The sequence below is a fragment of the Conger conger genome, chromosome 14, assembly GCF_963514075.1.
Source record: "Conger conger chromosome 14, fConCon1.1, whole genome shotgun sequence".
NCBI lineage: Eukaryota > Metazoa > Chordata > Actinopteri > Anguilliformes > Congridae > Conger > Conger conger.
Window position 1 is genome coordinate 9,458,554 of NC_083773.1, and position 11,549 is coordinate 9,470,102.

Genomic DNA, 11,549 nt, shown 5'->3' on the forward strand with positions numbered 1-11,549 from the left:
TTGTCTTTGTGCTTTCAGGATCATTCGCCGTGTGGGAAAAGCAAAGTGACACTAATGGAGAAAACACTGCCATTGTTGAATGTAGTTAAATACATTTTTCAGTCTCTGCTTTGTAGTAGCACCATCGGATCCGTTATCTAGATAATTGTGTTTTGGTGTTTCTTTAGCAATATTACTTATATTATTTTATTCTGTATGAGAAAACATTTTGTAATTTTCAGAACTTGGAATTTTGTATCTGAAAGGATTTCATTGTATGAATATTATATATAACAGTATTATTATAATATTCATATGAATATATAATATTACTATCATTGTACACATATGCAGATATGCAGATATGTTGTGAGCTTGGTACATTCAGGGAGAGATACGTGACCAGAGGTCAGAGGTTGATCCTGATTCATCCACTGCACTATACTACTACAGGAATGAAAACTCATGTTAACAGAACTTCTCCAAAACTTCTCCGGGAGCAAGTCGACGTTGTTTTCATTAAGGAAATTACATATACAATCGCAATGCAAAACATTTGGGGTCCTTTCATGAAATCATTCAATTTGCCTGTGGACTAACCCCCCAACCCCACCCTAACCAACATATACTCACATACTCTAGAAACACTATCCATGCAATGCCATATCCCAATCCAACCCATCCATAATCATGCATATTTTCCTTTTACTGGTCCTTTTTTTTGTTTTGCTTTTTTATTTGTTAGTTTTATTTTATTTTTTGTATATATATATTTTTAAATTTTTCTTTAGTATTTCATATTCATCATGTTCTTTTTATTTCATTTCATTTTTTCTCCATCGTTACTTTTATTATTATTACTTTTTTTCCCTCTTCTCTCCCTTTTTCCATACTATCCATTCAAGGCTCCAATCAACAACCACCCACTTGTCCACCTGTCTGTTTGTCTGTTCATCTTCCTCTCTATCTGCCCGTTGGTCTGCGTGTTCATATGTGTACACAAGTCACTCTTTTTTCATTTATTGTTATTTTTAGTAACAGTAGTGTCTGTTTTGTTTTACCCTCCCCTCAAAGGCTTCATACTGTTTTCTTCCTTCGCACTCTCTCCCTCTCTCTCTCTCTCTCTCTCTCTCTCTCTAAAAATGACCAATGTACCTCCCCAGAGGGGGGTGGTGGTGGCGGGAATAAAAAACAAAAAAACAAAACTGTGTTTGATGATTAAAAATATAAAATAAAAATAAAAATAAAATAAAAATACAATCACAATGCATACAAGCTATTGCTCAACGCAACTCGTTGTGAAAAAAAGTCCAGAATGAGGTCAGTGACGTTGACTACCATCTAGTGGTGACTCTGGAGAGGTGCAGCTCACAGCCAGGCTGAGAAGGCCAGTGGAAAGAAGGCACTGAGCCTTCAGCCCGACTGCTGCTTCAAATACTGTCTGAAGAACATGGAGCCCTGACCCTGGTCCCAGGATCCACATGACCTGTACAGATCAGTCATTTTGTCTTCTGTAACTGAACAGTTATAAAAAGACGTTTCAGTAAAATACCAAAAGAGAGGTGAAGGGTGCAGCAGTTGTTGCTGCTAGGGTTCCAGCATAACCGTTTTCTCCTCATCTCATTGGCCGAGAGACCCTTCCTGTTGACTGGGCGTCAGTCTGCATGTGGCAGTTACACATGAACTCCTTTGAGACAATAACTGCTCATCACAGCTTGTGGACTGAAGGTGTGAAAAGAGTTGGATGATGGTGGACCGCATGTCATGTGAACTTACAGATCAGCACTACTCAACTTCACTTCCTGTGGGCTGCAGTGTCTGCAGGACTGTGAGCTACACCACCTCATTTCACTAATTGGCTTATTATCTGAACCAAGCAGGTGAAATAATTAGCGAAATCTGGTGGCGTAGCGCACGGCAGGTAGCACAGAAACCGGGAAAATTTTCACTTGCAGACCCTGCGGCACAAAGGACGTGGAGTTAAGTCGCGCTGATCCAGTTGAAGAAACAGGCCATTAAATACCAGTGAACCTTCAAATCGGGGATAAAAAGATGCTAAATTAAACAGAAGAATAAAGGGGGCATTGGCTGTCAGAATGAATATGAAGACAGCATGGTTACAGGCTAAACCCACCTTTTTCCTTCCTCTCATTGCCAACCAAAATGCTTGTTGTGGGCTCCATCTAGTGGTTTGTTACACATATAATTAATTTCATCACACAATAATGTATTCCATTGAAGGTAGGTGTGTGTGTGTGTGTGTGTGTGTGTTGTTGAGGGAGGGACATTTGTGTATGTGTGTTTGCGAGTGTGTGCTTGCCATTTCTATGGGTCCTGGCTTCCTGTTTGAAAGTGCAGAGTTCTCTACAGAATGTAAGATGTGGCCAGTGAGTCATCCCTGGAGTGTTCTCATTCACACACAAACTCAGCCATCAGCATATTTGTGATACAACACTGTCTGCTGCCATTACAGATATTTCTGGACTTAGCAAGTTTATTGCACACAAGGAAGAACATTTGAATGTTCTATATATATATATATATATATGTATATATATATGTTATATATTCACCATAACACTGATGTCTGTGCGCCTTATTTTCTGGTGCGTCTGAGCACTTTTTGTGTTTTGCTTGTTTAGCAGTATGTCATGTGATCTTAAAAAGCTGCTGATAATGTGGAGAGTTTCTTGGCAGTGTGAGGTCAGTATTCTACTTTTTATGATTTTTAATTGTTGACTTTGTGCACCCTCAGCACAGTATAACAGGAAAACATGAGACTAATAATCTGAGCCGAGAAGAGCGCAATCCCCAGGCATATCTTGTAAAAATGATTCCAGATCTAAAATAGAAAAGATCTGTGTGCTCCATCTGCACTGAGTGAAGTCGGTCTTTCTTGACGCTGTCACAGCTAAAATGGGTTGCTGATATGCATCAGCGAATTACCATAAATACACCTTTCACACATTGTGTAAACTGGCGGAATTCTTCTTTGTGAAAGCACAATTCATAACGTAACAATGAATATTTGTGTGGTAATGAAGACCGAGGTTGTGGTCTTTGGCTCATATACCCTTCCTCTAACATATCAAGCATAACCAGAGTTATGATTATTTGATCTCATTAGCGCAATTGTCCATTTCTTTATTGATTGCATACAATTTAATTCAGTTATGATGAAATCACTATTAAATATGTTCAGTTTACATTGGAGCTCTATAATACATAACCCGTGGTGCCACTGATTGGTAAGAGGGAGTGTGGGTGGTTTTGAGTCATAGTGCCAACAGAAATTTGCATTATTCAGTCGCATTGGAAACTTAAGCAGACTAACACACACACACACACACACACACACACACACACACACACACACACACACACACACACACACACACACACACACACACACACACACACACACACACACCATTTTTCTCAAGAGAGCAGTAGACCCTTATAGCATCTTACAAGGTGATAGACACAGACAGTAGACAGGTATTAAGGTGAGAACATTGTTTCACATCAGAGAGGATATCTCTGTACCCTGCTTAAAAAATTGCTCAAGCTAGAAACAACTGGTAGCTGGTTGACCAGTTCAGACCACCTCCCAGCTACACATGGTTTGACCAGTTCAAGCTATGTTTTGGGGCGGCCTGTAGCGTAGTGGTTAAGGTAAATGACTGGGACACCCAAGGTCGGTGGTTCTAATCCCGGTGTAGCCACAATAAGATCTGCACAGCCCTTAACCCTGCATTGCTCCAGGGGAGGACTGTCTCCTGCTTAGTCTAATCAACTGTACGTCGCTCTGGATAAGAGCATCTGCCAAGTGCCAGTAATGTAATGTAATGTAATGAAGCTGGTTGATCAGCTTGGCCATGCTGGTTGGCCAGCTCGTACCCAGCTAGACCAGCTCATGACCAGCTTGACCAGCTCAATTTTCAAGATGGCATAGCTGGATTTGAGCAGGATAAGGGTTAGCAAAGTCTGTTCCACTACCTGAATGAAATAAAGGACACTTCCCCTCACATCACTCTGATAAAGGACCAATGGAAAAAGCCATAACATAACCATATTCAGCTGCCTACAGCGTCTCATTAGAGAGGTGCCCTGCTGTTAGAACATCAACAAGGTCCTGTTATTTTCGTTAAAATATTCTAGCACTATGTTAAACACCATATCTGAGTAATCACAATGTTATTTCACCAGTTTCTTCAAATTCCTTTCAAGGATGAGTGCTAAGCACCATTTTAATGAACGCACCTTTCCTTATTTTTGCTTTTTGTTTGATTTGGCATTTGAAGAAGCTGAAGCTGAACATGGTATGAGTGGGATTAATGGCATGTGAACATCTGAAAATGCCTAGAATTTATTTGGAAAATAGTACCCACCTTTCAGGAGGAATATGACCGTGATATGCTGCAAAAATCTCAGTGTTTTTCTTGACCTGCAGTAGTGCAAATCAATATTAAACCAGAATTTCAGAATGTCAGAATTTCAAGTATGTGTCACTTATATTTCTGCTCCAGTCAGAAAGGTTGAACCTTAAGGCAGATGAAACTGCAGGTGAATGAGTCACAAAGCCTCATGATATGAAACTTTGAAACTGAAATTAAAGAAAATGGCCGCCTGCCGCTGAGTGATTCAGAGGGCCCAGCAGGGCACAGAAGACACGCTACGGCCCCGTTTCTCGACCAAAGATCCTCCTCTGGGTGTCCTTCGTGTTCCACTGTGATTACAGAGACAAGGAAAGTGCCGCATCACTTTACTGTATTCGGCTGAAGCAGAGGTATAATACGTTTTCAGGCCAGTTGTTCTGTTGCTTTTCTATCACTCTTTTTCTATCAGTCTCCTTCATCAGACTGATTTAAAAACTGGACACCAGATGAGTGGAATCTCAGGCCAATTATTGACATTAATCAGCCAAGTAACTGTCAGGTAGGCAGAACTAGTGAGGGCCACATCTGACTCCCCCTGCTTCAGGTATTGGGGTGAAACCTGGGCCTTTACAGAGAACCGAAATAGACTGTATTTATGAATGTGTGTTTGTGTGTGTGTGTGTGTGTGTGTGAGTGAGAGTGAGAGAGAGAGAGAAAGAAAGAAAGAGAGACATTAAAGTCTATTTATAAATGCATGCGTTGTCTGTCTCAGAAGGAGAGCAGCCATGCGAAGGCTGTCTGTCTCAGGCCTCTTTTCACAGCATCCCTGGTGAATGGGAACACAAAACAATTTGTTTTTGAAACTACAGGACAAGCATTCTCTTGAGATCCAGCAGGAAAAAAAAAAGTTTAAGTATTTATTTTTTTCCATTATAAGTCATGTTGGATGACGATGTTGCAGTGAAAATACAAAATATAATTGACTAAATATGAAAAATACCACTTTCTTTTTTATTAAATGCCCCCTTTTACTGTAGGTTTCTGCATAGTAGAATATGCAGTATCATTCTTGAGATTAAGACCCCCCCAACAGGGGACAAAAATTAATTGTTGGGTCTTAGAAGGCTGCTCTGTTGAAGGGAAATTGCATGTGTGTGTGTGTGTGTGTGTGTGTGTTGTATATGCAAATGCATATGTGTGTGTAGACCCGTCAGGCCATACACCCTTCATGACTCATATCTAAAACTTAGACTATAGCTTTAGATAATGGGGGACTACTGTTAAAGGTCACACACCATTGCAGCTACATACAGTGTATTGGTGTTTCCAGACCGGTGTTTCCACCTGCTTTTAGCCGTTCTGCTCCTCATGTCAATCAGCTACTGAACCATCGCATCCAGTAGTCTCACTGTAAGAAGTGTAAAAATGGGTTGGAAATTGTGTTTTACCAAAACAAATCATATTTTCATTCCGATGTTGACTTTTTTATTTTTTTATTGGAGCAGGATGAGAAGATTTCAGCTACCCTAAATGATAAAATGAGTAGTCAAATCAACAGGGAAAGGATTTGTGTCTCGTGTTGGTGTTGGTGTTGGTGTCTCATCCAATATTCAAAGCCACGGAATGGAATTCTCAAGAATATTCTTTTATAGATGAAAAATTAAAAGATGCACTCTGTGCTGGCACTTAATGTTGTGATCTCAGACTATTTCAGTTACACATACACACATGTACAGCCTCTTGGGAATTAACACACATCTGTCAAATCCTTCTGACATACACACACTAAGGCCCGCACATAAACATACACATGAACACACACTATCATGCATACAGAAAATATTGGCACCTCTGATTCCGGATTGAGTTGCAACACATAGCTTGTAGCGTAGTGGTTAAGGTACATGTCTGGGACCTGCAAGGTCGGTGGTTCAATCCCCAGTGTAGCCATGACAAGATACGCACAGCTGTTGAGCAAGGCCCTTAACCCTGCGTTGCTCCAGGGGGATTGTCTCCTGCTTAGTCTAATTAACTATATATCACTCTGGATAACAGCATCTGCCAAATGCCATTAATGTAATGTAATGTAGTTTATGGCTATTAAGGTTTTCTGCATAGCTCTAATCCTGGATCTAAAAGTTAGTTCTGAGAATATCTGACCAGGGCATGGTGACTGAGCTAACTCAAGCACACTATTCATATCGCATTCACCTTAAACAGTAGTAGCTTTGCGGATAATTTCAATATTCGTAAATCCTCACCAATCCCAAACGTGTTATACCATTCAGCAAGGTACTTACAGCACTTTTCTGTGTTGGCAGGAGAAATAAGACCCTATAAATATATTACAAAATGTGTGGGAAGTGAAATTGTAGCAGGGTGTGGAATCACAGACAGGCTACCTCCTCAGCAAATTAACAGATAAAGGCTGAGGATAAAAATGAATGATGAATTGCGTGCAATATTAATTTTTTAGTGTTCTTACACAAATAAAAATTAATAAAAAATATATATATTTTGGCTTAATTTATTTTTATAAATCTATCTGAGCTTCAACCTTTCAAAACCTGAGAGGGAGGGAGAGAGAGAGAGAGAGAGAGAGAGAGAGAGAGAGAGAGAGAGAGAGAGAGAGAGAGAGAAAATCAATGTTGATGGGACTGGAGCTGGACGAAACGGTTGAAACTTGTGAGATATATAGGTAGAGATATATTATGTTATCCTGATGACCCACATTAGCAACTCATTCTGAAACTACGTGCTAAGATTAAGGCACCACTTCAGACAGAAAAACATGGTGATGTGTGGTGGAAACATGAATGTATCGTATTTCTTTATCTCAGTAGACTGGTTCACTTAAGACTGCCAGCACAAATATTTCCACAGTCATTATGATGAGTCTCACAACGGCTAAAGGGAGATACACTCATTCTGGATCTGTACATAATTTACCTCACTATACACATTCAGATTACACTGTAAATATTGGAATTTGCCGCTCAATAGGTGACCTGTAGCATAGTGGTTATGGTAAATGACTGGGACCCGCAAGGTTGGTGGTTCAATCCCCGGTGTAGCCACGATAAGATCCGCCCAGCTGTTGGGTCTTTGAGCAAAGCCCTTAACCCTGCATTGCTCCAGGGGAGGATTATCTCCTGCTTACTCTAATGAACTTCTAATCAACTTTCATCGCTTTGGATGAAAGCGTCAGCCAATGACATGTAATGTAATACAACGACAAAGATTTTGTATTTATGAGTAGATGAAAACTGATATATCAACAGTACCATGAGGTGAACTGTTCTCACAGTTGGATTGTATTGTTTTTGCTGCTCAAGTTAAAGACTGACATGGTCTGCACGTAGAAGTACCAATTCATTCCACGCATTCATGGTTCATAATTTATTTTAAAAGTATCATAATTGTATCATAACTGTGTGTTTCTTAATGCTGTTGAACAGAACAAGCATGTACACGTGAATGATCTTGATGAGACGGATAGAGATTCCCCCCACCCCACACACAATTTCAGTTTGTAAATTTAAATGTTTCCATCAAGGATGAATTTTTCCAGATTCATGTAAATGTGTAGAATGGGTGTACCGGCAGACCACTCCCAGGACACAGCACCAGGATGTTTGTGGGTGCATTCCGAAACGGGGCAGTCCCCGCTGAACAAGACTCCATTCCCTGGTCCCCCCGAGCAGTGAAACAACACCCCTTCAGAGAACGAGAGTACTGGTGCAATTATTTGAATAGTGCCGAAAGCCCCAGAAAAGGCCCTCCATTAGACATGCCAGTTAAACATGCATTACTCTAACGGGACTGCCCCGGCTCTGTACCCCCAGCCAAAAATACTCCAAACGTCACCATGCAGTACAGCAAATGGTTAATGAAACCTGGCCTGGTGTTCTATACAGCAGGTTCTACTGTTGTTGTGCATCACTGAACACTGTGGTGGTTTCCAGGCTCTGAGGAAGTCTGAGACATTAGCTGTCATAAGACTGCTGTGTGGGTCCCGGTTTTGTGCAAACGGGACATCAGCAGGACCGTCACGATCTTTCTGATGTCGCAGAGAAATGTAAAAATGAGAAATAGTTAAAGGCCTGGAGTGGTGAGAATGGGGGTTGGTGAAGAAGGGCGCACTTTGAAAACTAGGAAACTACAGTCAATGAACTTTTATCATACAGTACATGTTGCTTTATAAGTCGAAAGGCGTCCATGATTCACAGAAAAAGGGAAAACAACCTTTTCACTGTACAATAATGCAATGCAATATTTTCAGCTATGTAATTGTTTTGAAAAATTAAATGCTATCTCTGACTGGCTTTGATCATTTGACATGCCGTTTTGCATACATTTATGCGATTATAAACAAAAACAGAAAAGATTATCATTTGTACAGAAATCACTCTGGCTGAATGCTGGAACGCTACATAGGGCATTGTAACCTCCTTGCCTTTTTGTGCTTGCATAGAGACTGAAAATAACAACTGCTGTTGCTAGTGTTTCAAAAAGTATGCATTTTATTGATGTAGCGCCTACTCTGATTTGCATTCCGGTCATTATGTGCAGTAAAAACATAGGAACGGTAAGAACGGGCCATTCTCTCTATATATAGTTTGCGATTTGGCCTTTAGTCTAGTGTACTCACGATTGTGCCAAGTCTGGTCTTGATCAGTCTCTGTTTCTACTATTAGTCCTGGCAACTTTCATTCTTTAATAACTGTATGTAAAAAAAAAAACTAAAAAAAAACAAACATCCGTTTATCTGTCGATAATTTCTATCTGTGCCCCTGTGTTCTGCTGAAAAGAGCCCAACCTGAAATATCTTCTGCAATTTACTTTATTAATCCCTTTTCTAAAATGCAAAAGCATCAAATTAATCCTTCCTGAATCTCCCTTTGGTAAGCCTGAAGAGATTAAGTGTTCTGATGTGAATCCATTGACTTGCTGCAGATCACCCTCTTGTTGCTGGTTGTGTACTCAGTAACCATTTTGACAGCTAGATCTATAGCTAAACCTCTACAGTCATTCCCAGCATGTGTGTGTGTGTGTGTGTATGTGTGCGTGTCCGTGCTTATGCTTGCGTGCCTGCGCATGTGTGCGCGTGGGCGAGTGTGTGTGTGTGCGTGCCGATGTGCGTGTGTCCGTGTGGGCGAGTGCAAGTGTGTGTCAGTTGAGATGTAAAGAGGCTCATGACCACAGGTGTGGGAGTATAAAATACGCTGTGGTGATCTCACCACCTCCAGTCTCTACAAACCTTTCAGATATTACAGATATTAGTCGTTTGTTCTGGAAGCGTCCCCTCGGGTGGGCGAGGTGAGCTCGGTGTGATTTCACTGATCTGCCGCACCTGCCTGACACAAAATGGCCGCAGACTCACCCCGGACGGCTTTCAGACACATCTTTACAATTCTATTCTGCGATGCGATGAAAAGACACCGTGCCTTTGGCCTGTATCTGTCTGTGTGTACGTTTGTGTGTGCCTTTGTGTGTGTGTGTGTGTGTGTGTCTCTCTTCATCTCCATTACTCCATCTATACAGATAAACACAGAACACATAAGAGTACATTATAGTATGAATTTTGAAAATAATGTTTCTCTCTATACCCTAGCGGCCGCTGTGCTCACACGTTCTGTTTGAAACGATGTTGGGTCACTGAATGCAGCTGCATACTGCACGATGCTACAGTGATACAGAAAGAATCCAGGAAATATGCAGGCAATGTCAGCTTCTGCCAATAACCCTACCCGATGTGGGTAGTCATTTACTTCATGAACACATTCCCGCTCAGCGAATATGTGGCTGGCTACATGGCTCAGCGGCACAGAGAGCTGGAGATCAGTCATCCCGCACTGTCACAGCATTGCACGAAGACTGAAATATTGATGAGTCTACAGTGCGTCTTTGGGTTTTTTTTTTTTTAATCCACTGTGGTCAGTCAGAGCAGAGAGGTTGGCAGATTCAGCTGTTTCGCTTGTTTGCGTGCCCTTTAACAGTCGTCGCCCTGTAATTTGAGGGATGAAGCTGAGCCTGAGCCGGGCCAGGATCGGCCTTCAAGCGAAACCAGGTTATTGCGGCCCCGGGCGGCCGGAAAGGTGGTGGAATGTAACATTTCATCGTTTCAAAACAACAACTTGTTGGTAACTTTATTAAAGTTTCAAAATTCATGGTTGAGAAGTAAACGGGGTGTAAGATCTTTTGTCAAAATAATATCCTGCTAATATCCCAACCATGAAAGTAAACTAGTTTGAACCTTGCAGAAAATTACCTCTGCGCACAACTAATGGGTATCATAAAGCTCCTGATATCTGTTTCTTCATCTGTTTCATTCATACAGTTAAAATATGGTTCCTCGGTCCACTTGTCACACAGTTACTTTTTTAATCCTTTTCTCGGTCCAAAGAAATACTCGCCCAAGTGGTAAATACGGTCCATTACGCAATGCACCACACTGTCATCCTTTCTACACCCCCGACCCCCTCCCCCTCCCCCGAGACTAAAAATACAGCCACTCTGTCAGCTGAATATACTACTTCCAGGTGTTTTATTTTCGGTGTCAGTCTTTTGTGGAGGTACCATGGTACACTACTTTGGGGGGGGGGGGGGTACTGTTTTCTCATACACTGCAGCCCCCACTCCCAACTGTGGCACATCTCCCCAGAGTGGCCTACTGTGTGAGTAGGCCTTTTTTCTCTGGCCTGGCGGTCCGCTCTGTGGCCATGGTGATGTGGTGTCACAGGAAGTCAAAGCTTGCATGTCTGTATCTCTACCCTCAAAATTGCAATGCGAGGGCAGCCAACTCGAGATTAGATATCATTGGGTTTTGATGACTCACACGAAGTACAATGTATGCGTAAGTCAGGGTTTAGACGCAGTGGTTTTGTGAAAGAGTTATACACTATATAAACTGGCATCGGAGTGTGCAGTAACATGGCACACTCCCATGTTGTGGGTATTAAAATGCATCTTATAACATAAAGCATCTGGATTTATTCTACTTTCTGATTTTTCAGTGGGAAGTCATCCATGCGCTCATTGAGACTTTATTAGGCATCTATTCAACTTATTTTCTAGACTAATTAAGTATTCTGCTGCTGTAGCCGATCCACTTAGATGTTTGATGCATTGTGTGTTCAGAAATGTTCTTCTGCATACTGCTGTTGTAATGCGTGGTTATTTGGGTTACTG